This window comes from Ptychodera flava, chromosome 18 (assembly GCF_041260155.1).
Source record: "Ptychodera flava strain L36383 chromosome 18, AS_Pfla_20210202, whole genome shotgun sequence".
In the NCBI taxonomy this organism is placed as follows: Eukaryota; Metazoa; Hemichordata; class Enteropneusta; family Ptychoderidae; genus Ptychodera; species Ptychodera flava.
Window position 1 is genome coordinate 10,263,890 of NC_091945.1, and position 21,359 is coordinate 10,285,248.

At 37.2% G+C, this 21,359-nt stretch overlaps 1 protein-coding gene across 1 annotated transcript in view; it reads left to right on the top strand.

The window, feature by feature from the left end:
- Positions 1-673: 673 nt before the first annotated feature.
- The window catches only part of LOC139116806 (extracellular calcium-sensing receptor-like), a 94,069-nt gene continuing 73,383 nt past the window's right edge, over positions 674-21,359 (top strand). The window contains exon 1 of the mRNA XM_070679481.1: positions 674-2,107. The gene's annotated coding sequence lies outside the window, so the exon portion shown is untranslated. The remainder of the gene's footprint in view (positions 2,108-21,359) is intronic.

The window sequence follows — 21,359 nt, forward strand, 5'->3', positions numbered from 1 at the left end:
CTTGTGCGAATTTGAAACGAGGGCGCGAGAGATATCAATGTGTAGCATATACAGTGTAAGATTCATTATTTTTACGGAGTAAACAGCTAGTCTAGAGTCAGTAGCTTTCACTTGATTTCTCTGTGAATAGCGATGATATCTCATCCATTTACTGCATGCATTGCCTTCATAGAATTTGTTGGATTTGTTCGTTAGCCTATACCGGCTGTCGCTATTGAATTAATAATGCCGCACTACTCTCACCGAGTTCATGCCTCGCACACTAATTTCGATCTGTATTACTACAAGATCCGGTTCAACCTGGGAGGCCGACAATACCAAATGCGAATGTCATCCATTAACAGATGTCAAATTAACTCATTTTGCACCTTGAACAATCACGAAACACAAAACAATTAAAGCCGTAATATATTCAGGCATTTGAATGGGATGACCTAGCACCTGGTCACTCTTAATAAATGAAATCTCTTTGATGTTTGTCGCTATTTTGTACGCCATGTTATTATCGTTACGCTAATACTATGCTAAGTGAAAGGGGACTTGTTCTGAACAGGCATAGTCGTTGAAATACACGCTGTACCGTCGCTTAACTTTCTTCTACCGGGATCACGTGACACTGCCTCGGTTTCATTTCTTCGGAAAGTGTGCATGTAATATAAGGTAGCAGATACAGCGCACAGCCATAATGCGGCTTCATGCCATCGGCGAGCGGACGGCTTTGTTGAGAAGCTGGGTTGGAGAATCCATTAAGTGAGTTGTTTGAGCAGCACTGCTGTGCCTTAGTACTTTCAAATGGACCTTTTCTAGCTATCTTATTATAGGGTAATGTTTTTTTAAGTACACAGATGTCTGCCCGATAATGTGAAACATTTGTGGGTTGTTATTTGTGTATAACTAGTCACCACGGCTGCATACTGAGAACCATTGAGCCATCTTCATGTCATCGGTATAAAGTATCGGGCATATGAAGGAATTTTAACAAGATCAGGGTGTTGCGCTAAACGTTCAGAGTTGCATACAACCTTGAAATTCTAGCAACTCCAGTCGCGAACTTGCCATGAAATAACCAGAAGACAGATGACGAAAGATTGAAAACGTGCGGCCACTTCTCCACACACACCGATAAAGTGAATTAAGGCGGGAAGTGGAAGACCGAAACATCATCGTCATTAGTTTGCTCTGTTCAATCGTCTATTCAGGAGTTCAAATTCACTGCGTTGTTATTTTTACCAAATTGTAGAACTCAGCTCCTGCGAAGCTATGTATTCGGCACACAAGGGTCACTTCCTGTCACTGTTTGTCGTGGCAGTGTTCATTGTGAGTATTGGAATTTCGTCGACGACAAAGGTCTACAGCCATGGCGATGTCATGATTGGCGGTTTATTTCCCTTCCATTCCAATATTTTGCGCCTCGACGACAGTTTGGAAAATGGACCAATCAAAGAGGCATGCGAGAGTTTCAACCTGGAGGTTTTCCAATGGGCCGAGGCAATGGTTTACGCCATCAGGTACATCAACGCCCGTGATGACATTCTTCAAAACATTACTTTGGGTTATGACATACGGGATACTTGTGATTCTATCTCCCAAGCCATGGATAGCACTGTCGCTTTCATCAGAAAATCCTTCAAGAATGAGTCGGATTCTGTGAAGGCTGTAATAGGCGCGGGAATGTCATCTGTCACCATGGCAGTGGCTAGTACGCTTGGTGTTCTCAACATCCCGCTGGTGGGTTACGCTTCTACCAGCCCGTTGCTAAGCAACCGGTATCGTTACAAGTCGTTTTTCCGGACCATACCGAGCGACGAGTTACAAGCTAAGGCCATGGTCGAAATAGTCGAGCATTTTGGCTGGAACGCAGTCGGAACACTGGCGACAGATGACGACTACGGGCGTTTCGGCATAGAGCAGTTCGAGCGAGAAGCCGAGGCTAGGAATATCTGCGTAGCCTTCCGCGAACTGGTACCTAACCAAGTCACCACTGAGCAAGTAAGGCAAGTCGTGGAGCGAATTAAAAACAAACCCGAGATTAAAGTCATTGTAACGTTCATCCACGAAGCTGACATGAAAGTTATGGTCCGGGAATTGGACGCCCAGAACGTAACAGGTTAGTGCCAGTTTGTGGGAACGTGAGTTCAGTTCATGGGAGGTGGCGTTTTAGAATACGATAGCTGAAAGACATGGTCTAGCTGCACAATGCATTACTTCTTACGAAAACAACTTCAGCATATGTCGACAACAACAGTCGCGTCCTTAGAAAAACAAAGTGAGGTAAACACGCGCCCTATTGGCGCTATCTATGTAGAAAGTTCCATCAAACACTACACCTATTCAAACTCGCACGTTCGACTATGCGTTATTGAAACTGACGGATATTTGCAAAGAGTTTGTCCTTTGTCCGATTTTTAAAAGGAAAGGCTTATGATGTCCAGCTTTTCTAAGTAGATAACACAGCTCTTTGAAATTCACGACAAAGTTAATTATACCGTAAGATTAATTTTGAGTTTTCGTGTATTAGATAATGTTGAAACGAATTAGGTGTATATTTCTCTGATTGCAGTATCATAATTATTGCTTCCATCATAGCGAGCCGTGTAATTAACTTTTCTTACTACTTAAGCAAGCCATTCCGTTGCCTACTAATGATTCTGCCTGGCTGGGATTAGACGGGATGCCATGACCACCTATGAATGAATCTTTATCTTCGCCTCGGTAAACCAGCCTCGGCCAGATTTCTCTTGCGGGGTAATTCCGATAAAAAAGAAATATTGGAACCTTTTATGAATGACATCGCTAAGCCATCGCGGAGGCGATGATAAAATGAGATACAAGTAATGGGCAAGACACGATTGGCGATTGGCGTGTATCTTTTATCCTTAAGGAGCATACGTTTATACTACGCGTCCCTAGGCGAGTTGAAAAGTTCAGAGATATGGGGATTTCAAATTGCACAAGGACCAGTCCTTCCCCTATTAACTACAATTTACTTTGAAGTCCTCCTGTTACTAATATCACAACGCATGCGTAAAGGATTCAAGTATTATAAATGACCACTATTTCAGTAAAAGCCACAATTTTCAGGACGAACTGTGAATCCAACCTCTTACCGCTAAAAGCATTTTCGGAATTATCCGATAATGAATTGTGGGGTCTTTTTCTGTCCACATATATCTTCTTTGCAATCGTTTTGTACGTCCTTGTATATTTCTTCAGTTCGTTTTAGCAGACAAATGAGGTCGTCCACGCGTCCATTACAAGGGGAATTTTTCTCTGTGCTCCCCCCCCCTCTCTCTCTCTCTCTCTCTCTCTCTCTCTCTCTCTCTCTCTCTCTCTCTCTCTCTCTCTCTCTCAGTCTCCCCCCGTCTGTCTCTCTGTCTGTCTCTCTCTCTCTCTCTGTAAGTCTTCAAATGCTCTCGTGTAAATATACCTATTTTCAAATTGTGCCATGCTAACGTACGTAGTTTGTATAATAATGGCAATTCGACACAGGTAATTTTGTTTTTATGGCGGCAACTAGAGACCAACTCAGAACGTCTGACTATTACAGGTCGCCACGAAAAATAATTTAACAGCTTGACTTGTCAGCATGAATAATGAAATATTTCTCGGTGAGACAAGATTACATTCCTTAGTTACATTGGAAAAACTTCTTGCTCTGGATCCAAACACGCCTGTCAATCAAAACCCTATCACTGAAATCGTATATACCCCGTTCCATATCGCCAAGCGGGCAATTGATTATTAATGACTTGAGTTGTCAATGAGATCATATGGTCCTCTAAAATTGGTATGGTACACGGCTACAACGGCAGTGTTGTATATTTAATCGACACGGCGTTCACGCAGCAAAGTATATTTAAATGTACTTGCGTTTCGATAGTAAAGTGTCTATCCACCTTACAAAGTGTTTTAAAAATATACAACTTACAGAACTGTTAGTTTGATGCGTTAGCATATGTTAACTTGAAAACTCTATTAGCCACAATTTTAGATGGACAAATACAGTAGCATGCACTTCAGGGATAGATAATTGGACAGCGTTCTTTTGGCCTGCCATTTTGGCCGTTCATTATGAAGTTAATAGAGTTATTAGAGTCTTTACCGGTTTGGCTTTTATGACGGGGATGGCGGCCATTTTGAATTCAAAATATCGGTAGACATTGGGCAAGTTGCTTCCCTAGTCCCAAAGGCTGCCACGATTAACCCCGAGTTTTATTCTTGATCTTTAAAGATAGTTGTAATTGAAAGTTTGCTAAAGGAGATTTGAGCAAAAAGTTTAAATCTTTCATTTTCGAGGCATTATTTAGTACTATTTGTATTATATCGGTTCCTACTCTACTTCCACAATTATATTGAGATGCCTACGCGGAGTTCAAATTGTCCGATGCCAGTATGTGTGTGATGTTCGATATCACTGCTGACCAAAGTATATGTTCTGACGAAAAAATATGTTATGAGGGAGACTGCACCACGGGGACAGATATTCGGACTCTCAAACTTTTACAGTTCTTTTCTGATCTACCACTTGTGGGAGTTTATTTTACAGCTTGTGGTATAAGAAAACTTTTTACCGGCTTAGTTTTTCGAAATTCGAAAATTTTGTTTTTCTCCATAGAGTTAACACAGAGATTGCGGTCATTTTGAATGTAAATATCGGTAAATCTTGGGTTATTTGTTTTTCTTGTGCTAAACTTTGCAAGGTGACACCCGATTTTTATTCTTGATTTTGAAAGAGAATGGGTGAAAGATTCCTTCAGGAATGTTTCAACAAAAGTTAAAGTCTTTTACTTTCGAGGCGCGAACTACCTTAACAGTAATATTTCATAGTTGCACAATACAATGGTTTTACTTTGTAAGCTTATTTCACGAAGTTAAGAGTAGCTCGAAATTTTTATGTGAAAATTCAAGAAATATTTAAAAAATGAAATTATTGACCCATGGGCCTAGGGGTAGAATGCTTACGGTCTAAGTGATAGCCTGACTCAATTTTTGATATTTCTTTTCTGATCTACCATTTGCGGGGGGGGGGGCTCAATGGAAATCGTTGGGAGTAAGAACGATTTTCACCGTTTTCGATTTTCGAAAGTCGGAAATTTTATTTTTCCCTACAAGGTTAACACAGAGATGGCGGCCATTTTGAATTTCAAATATCGGTAAATGTTCAGTAATTTGTTTCTCTAGTACGGTGCACGGTGATCCTTATTTGTATTCATGATTTGATGAGAGAATGGTTGATCGTTTCATTAAGGAAAGTTTGAACAAAAATTTGTCTTTAACTTTTGAGGCCTGTATTAGCTCATATGAAACCCATTCTTCATCGTCAGCATGCTGCTATTCATTGAGCTAAGATCATTCTCCGCCACTGATCAACAGAACATTGTTTTATTGGATGTGATTTTAGATTCGAATCACTTTCTTAAAGCAAATTTAGCAGGAAAAGCATTTGACAAAAACAAATAATTGTAATGCCTTGGCAGGTAGAGAATGGGGTTTCAGGCTTTGAAGAATCAGTACACGTGATTTGAAGTCTCTGGTAAAGCAATGTATTAAGACCGTATCCACAATCGTGTCGACCAGGAATATTTAGTAGATACGGAAGTTGTTTGTGGTAATGTTATCAGCTATAGTTGTTTGAAAAATGACTGCGTCGAAAGTATAAGGCTTCACACCGTTATTGCAGTAATTGATATTACTTATCCTACGAACACATTAAAGGGAATACATTTGTTTTACGTAATCGAATTCTCTTTAAGCGAAATAAAAGTGGCTAGAGTAGCTCTATTTTGCTTTCCTGGGTATATGAAATAGCAGACGTATTTATGAATGTTATTTGTCAAGGTTTTCCTTAACAGCAATTGTAATGTAATGTTATGAACGTGTTTAATCGAGTTATGACAAGAGGCGGTTATTTTTAGTACGTCACAGCTCGTTTGTAATTGGAGAGGTAGACAAATTCGTGCATTTGGAAGAGAAGCTGTGTTAGATCGTTCAAATTTTTTCGTGCTACACACCTGGTACTAACTTGACTGTTTGGTAAACATAATAGAGTATTGTGTTTACTTGATTAAGTTATATTTTGTATTTGTTTTTCTTCAATATCTTAAGTTGCATGCGCCTCGGAAGTGAAATTCTTAAACTTTTGCTTACTTTTCTCAAGGAATCTTTAAACCATTCTCTTTCAAAATCAAGAATGAAAATCGGAGATTGCCGTGCAAATTTTGATACTGGAGAAACAAATGACCCAAAATTTACCGATATTTGAAATTCAAAATGGCCGCCGTCCCTGTATTAACTCTATGGAGAAAAATTTCGAATTTCGAAAAACTAAGACGGTAAAAGGTTTTCTTACACCAAGGGCTTTAAATGAACCCAACCAAGTGATAGATCAGAAAACAATTATAAAATTTACTTGAGAGTCCGAATATCTGTCCCCGAGGCGCATTCTACCTTAAGGGGATGCTGTAAAAATCTGTGTTCAAGCTTCTGAATAACTAAAATGTCATTGCTCAATTGTATAATCAGTACACCTATTGATATTTGAATCGAATCGAAGCCCTTTGTAGACTGTTGGAGTTTTTTCGTGAAATCTTCCGGAGTATATGATTAACCCGCCATGCCTTCATCTCGAGAATGTCAATTTGCAGCCTTACTGAGTTCTAATAGTCAAGGACAAAGCGTTTCAGTTTCGGCGCCAATGTTGGTGATCAGGGTGACACTACCGAGTAAGATTGCCAAACAACACTCTATATTCTCTCCATTTTATTCAGAAGAGTCTGAACCAATAAATTATGAAACTCATTTTTTCAGTAATTCAATAATTACTGGGACCATTCAATTTAGACTAGCACAATAATTTACTCACCACTTGAACTGGTGCAATCTCACAAATTTCTATCTATCGGGTTCATGCGATAACCTTCCAGCTCGACAGCACTCAGACACTATTGGTAGAGTAGGGACTTTCTTCTCGAGTGTCAAGTCTACTATAAATTCTTTAGCTGAAGTAAAAGTAACAAGAATACTCGCTGGCACAACTGGCAAATCATCAAATTTTTTGAGAATATCCTTTTAAAGTGATGATTGCAAATCCGATTTCATGCATCAGTTATATAACAAATTTACCAGTAAACAAGTATTCGAAGGAGGAAATTATTCAGTGAACAGAGACCCCATAGTCATCATTCTTGGGTTCTCCAAAATTCTGTGTGACATTTCATTGAATATTTCATACCTGCCATGCATGTACAATCTGAGACCTAAATTTGTGGACCATTTATCGAAAGGTCAAAATTTTTATATATGTTTGGGAATGTATGACGAAACAGAAAGTGTCTATTTCTAATTTCGTCTCTCATTATTACACATACAAATACAGGCATTGCACTGAATAAACCATATTGCAAGTCTGTGCATTTTAAGATGCCAAATAAGTTACGTGTTAAAATAATAGGTAAGATAATTGACATAGAGTCAACAAATTCAATTTGCCATATACTTTAACCATATCGTTCGTAACACTCTCCCTAATTACTGAAATCTTGAGTTTAATTGTAGCGATTGTAAGAAACACGATAAGAGCTTGACTTTTTCTGCGTACATGTTTTTGTACACAGGCGCACACATGATGCGCATAACAGTGCCAATGGTATTTTCCTCGTTTTGTTAGTTCCCATAGCCATATGTATATATGGCAATGGAAGCTATTCTTATAGGTTAGGGAAATGTCTGTATGTCTGTATGTCTGTATGTCTATATGTCTGTATGTCTGTCCGTCAACATCAAAAACTCCAAAACCGCTGTACATTTCATCTTGATATTTGGTGTGTACATGGATGATGGGCTGTAGATGAGATTTTGTTCAAATGAAGTTGTCATTGCCAAAAATATGCAAATTAAGTGAAAAAATGTAGAAACAGTCAAAATTGAAAAAACTCAATAACCACTGAGCAGATTACATGAAAAATTAGCATGTAAGTACTTTGGGCTGACATGAAATGATTGTGCACATCTTGGGTCAGTATCTTGGACTTGCTATTTTTCATGATTTTTTTTGTAATTTTCTCCCATTTTTGGTCAAAAAATCTTCTTCTCTGAAACCACAAGTCCGATTGATTTGAAACTTGGTATGGAAGTGCATAGGAGTGACCTTTCCCAAATTTGGGCAAATCGTGGTGAAATTTGCATATTTTTAGTTTACACGTCCGTAGACTCCCATGTATAAGGCCACGAAAAATAAAAATTTAGTTTCTCATCATATTCATATTCAAAAAGGATGCAGTGACACAATTTTTAGTCCCCACGGATGAAGTCCAGTGGGCTTATAGATTGGGTCATGTCCGTCTGTTCGTCCATCCGTGAGTCCATCCGTTAACGCAGATATCTCGGATATTTTGACAAAATGTCACGTGACCTCAGTGACCTTTGACCTCAAATATACATATTTGTCCATAACTCAGTAACCACAAGCGCTATAGCCTTCATGTATGGTATGATGGGACACCTTATGACGCCACATATTGTACCTCATTAATTATGCGCATATCTAATTTTTAGCGAGCCAATAGAGCTGGATGTCTTATTTTTGGTAAATAGGGATAACTATAGAGAGAAATTTTTTGACCAAATGTCATGTGACCTCGATGACCTTTTACCTAAAATATACGTTTATGTCAATAAATAAGTAACCACAAGTGCTATGTCCTTTTGTATTTAGCAGGATGGGAGACCTTATGACAACACACGCTTTACCTCATTAATTATGTACACATCTAATTCTGGGCAAGCGAATAGAGCTAGAGATCTGATTTTTTGGCATATAGGGATTATTTAGCAATATAATTATTTTTTCAAAATGTCATGTGACCTCGATGACCTTTTACCTTGATTATACATATATATGCATAACTTAGTAACCACAAGTTCTATACCCTCCAATTTTGATAGGATATTAGATCTTAAGATGTCACATCTTGTACCTCATTTATAATGCGCATATGTATTTCTTGGCTGGCCTATACTGCTAGAGGTCTGATCTTTTTTCCCGATTTAGAACCATAACTTAGACATGCCTCATGTGTTTCAAATTGGGAACAACGACATAGACCTATGTGCCCATAGATCTCAACATATACACTCCAGTGATACTTCTTAAAGACCACATTTTCCTGCCCCATCAAGACTAATACTCCTATTACAAGTGGGGACTATGTCATTGTAAATAAGTATTTTCACTTCATGCACTTTATCCCTTTCACACATGTTCAAATATCTGACCAGAGAACAAACACTAAACAGTCCAGGATGGGAGCTACAGTGTCATTGACGCTATTTTTTTGTACTGTCGACTGATTTCATTCACTTCTGAATCTCAACATCACGAGTCATACGTTGACTCTAAAAACATCCACCGATAAATTGCTGGCCATATTTGACTATTAATATCAAAGCAAGACGTGGAAGTCAAATTTTGACAGAAGATAGGAGACAATTTTAGGTGAAAATGCAATGCAAGATTTATAATCATATAGCAATTTGCTCAAACGCATCTTTCCTTGTTCATATGAGTCATCCTGTTCCTTAAAAGCTGAACTTGCTAGTGCACTGGGACAAATCACCAACTGCACTTGTATTGGATCATGTCAGATCCCATGATACATTTCAATAAGTAAAACACAGGCTTTATCGGAAAGATAACATCTTTAATTTATTCTTATTTAGGTCACGAACAGTAAGAACACAATTGAACCGTGATAGAATTCGAACTGAAATAAAATTGAGAGGAAAGGTAAAACCAGATTTTCTGTCAAAGACACACGATTCCAATCAATTTGTCTTGGCAATACAATAAAAATAATAATAATATTTAAGTAATGGTTTATAATATTCTCTTTTTACCTATAATTATGTGATGTTGCAGTACAGGAGATTAAATCGATGGAAGGGACTATTCACGCTCCATGCAGCATGCATATATCGGGGTATGGCAAGCCTTCAAGTCAAACATTTGAGCGTGTGTAGAGTATCGATGCACTGTAAGCTCGCACACACTCAATACGAAAATTCTTGAGTGTCTGTGATTTCAATTATTCTAGCTGAATGATAATAGGTGTTAGCAATTTCTCTGTGAATAATTCTACATTGAGAAGACGAGCATTGGCTCAGGGGCTTTACTCGTTGATAAATGCGAGCTATGTATCAATTATATTGGCTCTTAAAAAGGTAATAACCGCGTGAATTTCATCTTTAAAACATCTGAAACGATCGTATGCTTCTGTGGACTTAGCTCAAACAAATGCCCTGTAATCTACTCTGTGCGTTGAGATGGATAACGGTTTTGAATAAAACAAAAGCTTTGAATGAAATAGCATGCTGTGTCTTTAAACATTAACACAGCAAGTGTCTTTTCATCAGAAAGCTTGGTCGCACTTATCAAGTATATTATATTATATTATATTATATTATATTATATTATATTATATTATATTATATTATATTATATTGTATTGTATTGTATTGTATTGTATTGTATTATATTATATTATATTATATTATATTATATTATATTATATTATATTATATATCTGTGCCCAAGTTCAGAGGTTGCCATAAAGCCATTATGGTGATAACCGGGAGGGCACATTGTATACATTTTGTATATATATATATATATATATATATATATATATATATATATATATATATATATATATATATATATATTCTTTTATTAGCGCAAAAGAGAACATTTTTATGTCGATTGCAATAAGAAAATCCGCCCTGTGCCAATTCATTAGCTGTCTGTGCAAACTCGGATTTTTTTCTGTCAGAATTTAATACAAAGTCAAACTACTTGTATGCTGTGTGTATTATGACATACGATGCTTTTGAATAATATCAATGCCGATAAGCTTACTTTCAAAATTCATATACATACAAAAGCATGTCAGTAATGTAGGGCTTTGGACCTGCATTGTCATGATCGATGATATTATCTTTCAAATGTATTATTATTGATTGAGCCTGTGATGTATACGAGGTCTGCGCTCGCAGAGGCTGCAACATTGATATACGCAGCATGTCCACCTGTGCTTTTACCATTTGAACACAGAAACTATCCAATGGGAGACAGCTGTGTAATACCGCAACAAGCCAATGTCTAATTTCAGAATAACGTGCCTACGTTGTTCACGTTCTAGGTTTGTTATTCGACAGTGTTATAATGAGCATAACCGCTCTCCCTCTCTTGTCAACGTACAGCCTCGGCAGGATAAGCATAATCTATATCTAACCGCGGAGACAGCCGGAACAGATCAGTGTTTCCGCATAGGTTTGTTTTAAGTAGGACAACTTTCATCTTCACTACACATGTTTCCGCACACAACCTCCTTGTGATAATTTTCGCTGATGCCTTATCTGTGAAACGTTCCGTGGAGGCTGTACGAGAGTTTCACTCTGAAGCTCGCGAAATAAGGTTTTGCAAGGCTGATGGCGGTTCTTGCCTTTTAAAGAAGTGGTCCGACCTAGAACCGGGAGTGATATCGATCGGACGTGTGGCTACAGGTTTGCTCCTGATAAATCTCGTAATTGCCACTGGCTTGATATTACCTCTTCACTACTCCCAGGTAATCATCAAGCATTCCGCAACATCGCACCGTCTCTTTTGAAATTCCAATTACACGACGTTAAGTCGGCACAAGTCATGCACCATTGCTTCACATAACTATAATCGTCTTTATCGAAATTTACATTCAATTTTCAAGTGTGTCGTGTAACATGGACGGCAGTCGGTAATTTTCGTGTCTTCAGATGGAAATGGCCTGGAAACAGGTGGCCGATCAATAGTATGTTATTACCATTCCATTAAATTCATAGCAACGGACATTAGGTACTCTTTAGAGGTTACTTGTCAGGTCTTCCCTCTCAATATCCAATGCAAAGTATAACATCTTTAAGAGCGTTCTTTAACGTGAAAGTACACCAGCTGTTGTTGTGACCTTTTCTTCCACATCAGCATTTGTTTCTGCTTCAACAGTTTTGCAAGTTTAGATTCATTGTACAAGTTTAATTAATAGCTTATAGTCGGCAACTAATGTTGGATATGTTAAAAATGCTATCACTGAGAATTACAACATAGAAAATTACAATGAGAAGGAATGTGTTAAATATAATAATAACTTTATTTATATTTATTTAAAGCCCTGAGAATTGTATGCATTATCTTCATGATTTTATTTTTAAACAAAGCTTGGTTCGTGTAAATATGCTAACTGAAGGATGTCTATAAAAGTATCACTGCTCGCTGATTTGACCCATGCCTACATGTTTTAAGAGGCTGAATAATAAATGGTGCCGCACTCATAAAATGGAGCCCCGCGGAAAAGTACAAAAAACAGTATTTCCTGCACATACACATCGTGATCATAGCAGAAACAAGCATGATGCCATTTACTTGAATGCACAACACACGATGGCCAACATTTTGTTGTTGTAATCTTTATTTTCTTTCTTATATTATTATTTTTGAAAATGGGAGAAATCTAAAATGATGTTAAAACATTTGAATTTACATGCCACTTTCAACACTTATGAAAGTGTTATACCCTTTTTCAGTCTTTAGTGAATCTTATTCAAAGAGAACTCTTGGGAAAACAAGGGATATTTTGAGATCAGTTAATTACACATTCACAACTATTGGGGCTTTAAGCGCTTCATCTGTCTAACTTATTCCATGTTCGTTAGGATACAGTATTTTGAAGGTAGAATGCGCTTCTGGGGCAGATATTACGACTATTTAGTGTTTTACCCTTTTTTCTGTGAAAATCGAAAATTTATGTTTCCCCATAGAGTTAGCACAGGGTTGGAGACCATTTTGAAATTCACTTGTCGGTAAATTTTTGGAAATGTGTTTCTCTATTACCAAATTTTTTACTGTGATCCCTGATTTTTATTCTTGATTCTTTTTTTATTTTTGATTCTTGTTGAGGTGATTCAAATGCTATATTTCCTAATTGACAACATATTTATCAAGTTTGCTGGCATGACATTCAGGCAAACCATAGGCATCCCCATGGACACAAATTGATCCCCACTTCTTGCAGACTTATTTTTGTATTCGTATGAAGCAGAGTTCATACAATCACTTCAGAACTCTGGGTGTAAAAGGATTGCCAAGCGATTTAACAATACCAACAGATATATTGATGATCTCATCAGTTTAAACAATCCTGGTATATCCAATTATCTACACCACGTCTACCCAGATGATTTAAAAATAAAAGAAACAACTGAAAGTGTGGACTCGGCATCATACCTAGACGTATTGTTTGAAATTAGACAAAATACACTATATACTAAGCTGTATGACAAAAGAGACGATTTCAATTTTGAAATCATAAACTTTCCCCTTTTGTCGAGCAATATACCATCATCTCCAGCTTATGGTGTGTATATTTCACAACTCCTTAGATACAGCAGAGCATGCAATTCATATGAAGACTTTCGAGTTAGACACAGCCTATTAGCTCAAAAGTTAGTGAGGCAAGGGTTCTCAGAAAGTAGATTAGTGAAATCATTTTTAGAAGTTCTACGGTAGATACGGAGATGATGCATCAAAATATGACCTTGTCTGTTTCTCGAATGATGAGTGACAGCATACCAAATTTTGACTCACAAAACTAATTTGGTGAATTCACCAAATAACAATGGATCTGTCGCTTTGGGTCAATCTTGACTGGTGCGGCTAGCTGGCAGGGTACGCTTACCCATGCATTCTGGACACCTGGTACCACCACTATTTTGTGGTTCAAGATGACCCCATTTCCTTTGTTATTTTCGATATGTTCCTTGGACCTGGTAAATTTCATAGTTACCTTGAATGATAACGATTATTGGACCTGATTTTGATCTCTATTCCAGAGGGTGTGGTTTAAAGTATTACGGAGAGTTTGATCGAATACTTGTTTCTTAATTTAGAAGCTCAAATACCTAGACTAATAAATACCTATTAAGTTTTTGAATGTCACACTTATTTACCTAAGAAACCGTTTGATAATTCAATCAACTGAAGCAATTTTAATCTATCGGGAACACGTAGCGATGAAAGTTGTTTTCGCATCAACTTTTAGGCTTTAAAAAAAAGTGTGATGAAGATCGATATATTTTGTAGACAAATGGAGAAACTCGATGTATCGCACGTTGTACGGAATCACGACTTACAACTAGAACAGAATATGTTTATCTTATGTTCCCACATCTTACGAAGAAAATTCAAAATATTTGATGACAGTAGCCGACACTCTCTTTTTATTACATCTTTGAATAATACTTTTTTCCTGAATTCATAATAATTACAATTATAATAATAAAAAATGAAAAAATAACTTACGGCACAATAAACTACTGTTTACAATCTAAATTTCATTACCTAGTGGACGATAATTCTTTATCCTTTTCTGAAACCTGTGTTTGTTTTATGCCCTATACAAATGCGTCGTAGAATCAACATTATTTATCATCGGGCTGACGAAATTATTCTAAAATCAACACAAAAGAGTAATTCATTACTGTATATCTATAGTTTGTATTGTGACAAGATAATTGATCGTCATGTCTAGTCAACTAGGGGTGTTTTTATCTTATACCATATTCTGAAATTGAATTCTAAATTTCCTTTTAAAAAGAAGTGAGCACATTTCATATGATTGTATTTTTCACTTAAATAAAAGCCATTTACTTTTCTTTGCTATCCTCCTACATACCTTCAGCCAAAAACAACACCCCGCTGTAATTGAAATGACATGCCCCTTAGATACACGCCGAAATTTTATGGTCTACTGATAACGCGAGCTTAAGGCTAATTTTACACGCAATTTGTGTCCGTATATCAGGGATAAGAATGGCAAAGATATAGGGAAAGACAATCCCAGTAACTGGTCTTCTGAAATGGTTATAATGATGTAATTTAAGAGAGGATTGATGCAGGGATTGATCGCTAATACGATTTTTGTTATCACGATATATTCTCTTATATCTTATAGCAGGTTTACAGCGCGCTAGGAGAGGGTAGTAGTATTGTATTTTCAGCCATCAATATTTCAAATAACCTCATTATCAAAGTGTAATGATATCGATGGCATTCTTTACCCAGGAAATTATACAGAGCCGCGACATCATTTTTCATATAGCATTACAATTTTCACAAATTAAAGATATTGTTACATAAAGACCTCATGTTCGATAGCTACTCATAATAGGTTTTCAGTTTTTGCACCTGATTTTAATCTTCGAAGGTCATCAAGAACGCACCTGATATCCACATTTACGTTTTGAGTTAGCGTACAGTCAACCCTCATTTCAAGTAATGCCCAAATTATTTCATTTCTTTATTTCTTTCTTTAAAAGGTAACGAACGTTGTTACATATTGGTTGTTGAGCCTGAGAGATTATTCAAGAATCTACAGGGTTAAGGGGTTTAGACAAGCTTACAGCTTTAGTTGTTATATTTGAAAGAATAGAAACAGACGATAGAAAGAGACAGAGTGTTTCCCCTTTTTAATGATTGGTGTTCTCCTGATCACAACAAGTTTGATTTTAGAATGACATAAAAGTAAAGAAACCGCACTGCGGGACTCTTCGTCAATTCTTTGATCAGGAATCGCCTCAGGGAATATAGTAGTGACGCATTTGCGGTCACGCTCGGCCCCTCGGGGTAATAAAAGGGAGAAATAACTCCCATGGCCCGGGTAATGTGTTCAGTTTTGCTCTTGCGATCATGTGCTACCATTTAATGATCAAATACAGCCTCGAAGTTCAAAATATGCTGAGTAAAAATAACATAAGATTACTTACTCTATGTACAGTATTGTGTAACTCAAGAACTTTGACGGTGTTGTTGCTCGCATGATGCGACAGTCATTGGGATGTGTAGTTGGTTTAATAACCGATATTATGCATCTTCGCCGTAAATTGCTTGTGGAAGATAGAATACAACAAGGGTCAAAGACAGTATTCATAAAACGAAAATGTTTCGACAACCTCATACACAAAGATGCTCAATTTTGACAATCATTTGAAATCATCAGCCAAGTTGGAAACATCTTGGAGACGTTCCCTATTTTATAGTCATAAAGCAGTACTTTGGAGTTCATCCAGGTTCATCAAATTAACTCTTTCACTTGTACATTTCTACTAAAAACAGGAAAAGTTATAACATTTTGAGCTCGAAATTTACATGTTGATAAGGTGGGATACCATAGTCATAAACCATGCAGTGATGGAAGACAGGTTGAAAATTTAAATATGATTCTCGTAATAATCAACACTAAACAAAACTATAATGAATATATACATATAGTCAATAGTATGTGCTCAAAATATAAAAAATGTTTATTTTACCAATTTTTAAGACAAAATATCTGGATACTAAATAACAGAAATCAGGATATAAAAAAAACTTGAGAGACATGCATAATTTTCTCGAAGCAGACAAGTATTCTGTACATTGAATGAACAAAATTAAGAGGCAAAATTGTATATCATTATAAGAACACGTTATTGCTATTTTGGGATTTTCTGTGTGCCTACCGTAAGAGCAAAGTCTTTTAAAACGCCAACACTACACTTACGGTAAGCAATCTTCAAGACATTAGCGAAGAGGACGATAATGTAGTTAAACAAGAATCGAGATGACATTGGTTTCCTTTTCGGCGGCTCCTTAAACCATTACGGCATTTTGGATACCCGGAAGTGACGTATCAATTACGTGCAGTTGAGTCACCTGAGCAGACTTCCATTAGTGTGCGTTACATTACAAAAGAACGGGAGATTACGATAACTCAACCATGGGATGACTGTTGCATAGTAGATGAGATGCAGGCCATCGTATGTTACTCTCCGGTTGATAAACTTTTGAGCCTCTCAATTTTTTAAGATCATGCCTGATTTAGTTTCTTAAGAGCGCATATTTATATTTCCACTTTTTTGTTCCTTGTCAAGATGAGAACTTTGAGGCAATGCACGTGTGTGTTTGTTGACTAGAGAGTCAAAAGGGTATAGTAGTTGGAGCCTTATTATCTTGTACCGAACGTTCCCTTTGTCTAAGACCGACGTGCTTTGTGCAAATTGTGTTAAACCTCAACCCCACTTTGCTCAACGATCAAAGTGGTATCATCAAATGATTTTACACTGACAATTCACACAGCTTTGAGCCTGAAATTTAGACGAGCACTTTGGAAGAAATGAAGGATTATTTGAAATGTAAAGCGATACAATCATTTTATTCTTTATCACTTCTATAGTCTGAACTCGCTGATATGTTTTATATGTTTTGCGTAACAATCAGCCCAGATGTTCCTCTCAAATGTTCTTGTTTTCTATCATTTTCTTTTCATATAATAGCGTCATTACAGTGAAGCCTACTACGGCGAAAGTTTAAAGTTCTTAATCAAAATGGGGAGGCAACATTTGGCAAAACGAATTTCATAGATCGCGTGCAACCTCATGATTATCTTAACCATAGACTTAAGTCTTGTTCCTTCTACTGTCTATGACTTGACCTTATCATGTTGCCGTTCGGGAAATATTATAGAGCAGATTTGTGTCTCCTATTACACATAAGCAATTGATAGTTTTCCTCAAATGATATGACAGGTTAGTATTTTTCTGTTAATACATTCGTGGCCACTTTACTGTTGATTAAGCTCACTTGATGCATTCGGAAATTCAATCTATTCGTGCGCAGGCAAAACCAACTTTACCAAAGGGGTGTAAATTTAAAATTACGATTGGCATCCTGTGTTCAAGATTAAGATAACATTACCAAGCACTGATCCATGTACTTAGTCTTGTCCGGACAACTTATGTGTCCTATCTATAACATAATCAAAGGAAAAAAACTGGTGTCTTGGTAACTTACAGAACATGGCTATAGACCAAATATGAATTTCCTTGTATATACTTTTACCTTATTACAGTGTCTTTTTAGTTTTATGAAAATCAGTGCAGTTGATTTCAGTTTCACCAGAAACACTGTATACATGGGACACACAAGTGATCTCATACAAGTGTGTTGCCTCAACAAACTAATTATCGTGTAGAGGTTTTAATGAATGTAAGTGGTATTTAATGTCTCAATTTTCAACAGAGTGTCCCAATCGTTAGCTCTGATTTACAACCCTTGGCAGGGTCTGTTTTTTCTTTATACAAGCAGAATTTCTGACTGTATCACGTTGGCTTAATCAACAGTTAAGTGGCTACGGGTGTAAGTTGTACTGGCCATTCCTAATGTGTTTTACTAAACGGTCGCTGAAACTTTTTTTCTAAATTTATCTCTATAATGGTTTATCATTTCAACGTTCCTTAGAAAAAAGGTTCGACATGGAGCAATTGAATAATACTGATCGAGAAATTGTCATTTAAGATTCAATTTCAATACCAAAACAATGTTCATCAAAGCAATGTACATTAATTAATACCATCATAATTGAACCATCTTACAGCAGGCTTTAGACCAAGACACTGTGAATTATCAATAGAACATAATACAGATAACGGTGACGAAGGCTACTCACAATAAAAGCTGTCGGAATATTTTTATAATTGGAGGAGATGGGATAGAAGAGATAGAGTGTAAACAAACAAAAACAAATAAACATAGCCATACTAGGTGCCTGTTTTAGAAAATCTAGATTTTTGTTTGTTGGAAAATCATCTGATTGGTAGGAAACCGAATCATGGTGTTCAGTAGTGCGAAATAATTTGCGGAATTGCGTGCAAATGAACCTCCACAATGATGCACGGTACACAAAAGCAAAATCAAGCGACGACTTTTAGCTTGCAGGTGTTTACCTTTGGTGGTCAATTCTCTAGCCGTCTGATGTATTAGAATAGTCGAACAGATGCAACTTTATGACTGTTACGTTGATTGGAAAATCGAAAAGGAGCCTTTTTTCGTATTTAATCTTGACAAGATAGTTGCTACTAATGTTCTTAATTTCCCTGTAATGTACTGTAAAATACAGTTTATGAATTAAAAGAGAAAATTGATACACATTAAATATATCCACCTTGTAGGATTGAAATTATATTTTTTAATCCGTGTCTTAATTAAATTGGATTAATTTTATATGAAATACACCATAATCGAAGCCAATGCGAAAACTCCAGATATAAATAGATGTCTTCAGCAAGTAAAGTAAGTACAAAAGATTCATAGGTTATGCTGAATTGCATGACGTCAAGTTTTATTGAGTCCCGGCTTTCCAGAGTAAGAAGAAATTGAAGACAGAAACAAAATGTTTGATGCAAATGGCGGGATGGAAAACCAGGTTGCTGAATAATTCCCATCAGCCAATGCGAGAACTACAGGCTGCTATTTGCTAGATAAAGCTTATCGGCATATGCGTAATGCAACACAAAGATTACATATGTGCAATACATTAGTACTTATGAAACTGCACATATGTTATCCTTTAGAAATGTGTCTCCGCACAATACTCGGCAACAGAGATGGTATTCCCTGTCACGTTTTGTAGTTTATAACTCGCTAGATGGAATTTAATAACGCCAGTTATGCGATGAAAGTGTATAGAATTTTATTTTTAAGCTTTAGCTTTGAGTTGAAACGAATAATCGTAATAGACGCCTACAGGTATCGACTCAGAGATAAGATACGGAATTTAGGGCAGATGTGCAATTTTACATCACTGTTTTTCTTCAATCGAAATTGTTTGTTTTTCTGTGGGAGTAGTAATAAACTCAAAATCTCAGTCCCGTACTGTGACCAGGGGTCCTTATAGACCCGACGAGACTCCATTTCTGTGCGCGATTCTTAAGAAAAAACGAACCCGTTTAAACTGGTGTAATAGCCACACTTGAATTGACTGGTACATTTTCGTTGAAAAGTTCATCAGATATCAGCCATTCCGAAATTCCTCGGGTATTAAACAATGGGAAGATGATAGATTTTATTTTCCACTAATGACGATACCTTAGAAATCTTAAATGTTATCATTCAAACGTGCATACACTGGTACTTCAGAGACAGGATTCTGCCCCATGTTGTGATGTAATAGACGATTTTGCTCATCGGGCGGTAGGAATTACATCGGTTTGGTGAAGGATTGCGGCAATGTCACACGTAGCGGCTAGCCTGGGCTAACTCACGTATTTTCTATACACAGACAGTCACTATACAAGTCAACGTAGATGCATTGAACAATGGCAAAAGTTCGATTTTGATGATTTTCGAAAATTTACGTCACAAAAATAATTCTTCTGTGAAGACTGGGCCCACATCTAATGATCTATTTCCGCCAGAGATTTCACACTGTTGATAGACGCAAGTAAAGCCCTTGGAAATCAAAAGCCAGTCAAACGAGTTTCTGTCGCCGGGAAGCTCTTTATCGGCTGCACAAAGTGGCGGCCAGAGAAAAACCTGCCGACCGACCGACTTCCGCTTTTGCATTTCAATTGCCTTTGTATGACGCTGTTGTAATCTGCTTGCTTCGTTTCTCTTCTGATCAACATCACTTATACCTCACAAAACAATGACAGCAGAGAGGCATATGTGGGAATGTTGCACAAATAATACCAACACGATGGCTTCATTGTTCAAACAAATAAGGAAACCACTTCTCGTGGTTATTACAGAGCTATTTATTCGTTAAAAAAACGATGCACTCGACAATTCTATAATTTGCATCAAATCATCTAGGCAAACGCTAATACTCTAGAAACCTTTTCAATTAACGTCGAAATTGATGTATTTTGTACGTCTACAATACTAATCCCTGTACATTAAGTTTGAATTCATTAGGCAAGTTTCTTTGTTAGAGCTCATAGTCTGGTCCGCACGACATTGCTAGGTTGGCGTGGTAGTCTCCCTATAGCCAACCACTGCCTGAACGTCTCATCTGCATCTGAATTTCGTATACTGCATTTTGCCAATATAGTCCAATCGCGCGGACCCATCAGGAATAAGGATACAACTGACAGTGCCTTGATGGGTATGACAGAATAATAGTGTTGCAACTGCTAGTTCTACACATGACAAACATAAAGCATACTTGCGTTTGAATCGAGTTTACAAGTACTGCCACTCCTTGATTGTTAGTAAAACCTTCGGCTGAAAAAAGTTAGCAAGTTGACGCTTGAAAGGCCAGACTCGCAAACATAATGACGTAAGGGAGCCTTCAAAATTACAGGGGGTGCACCGAAACTGTAAAATGTGACCCTCCCCCTAACCTCGTGACTAAAATGTGAGCCTCTCCCTTGTCCGACATTCTAAAACTTGACCCTGCCCAGATCACTGCAGTAGTCTCACCAGAGGAATAACTGAACCAGTATAGGCTAATTTACATTAC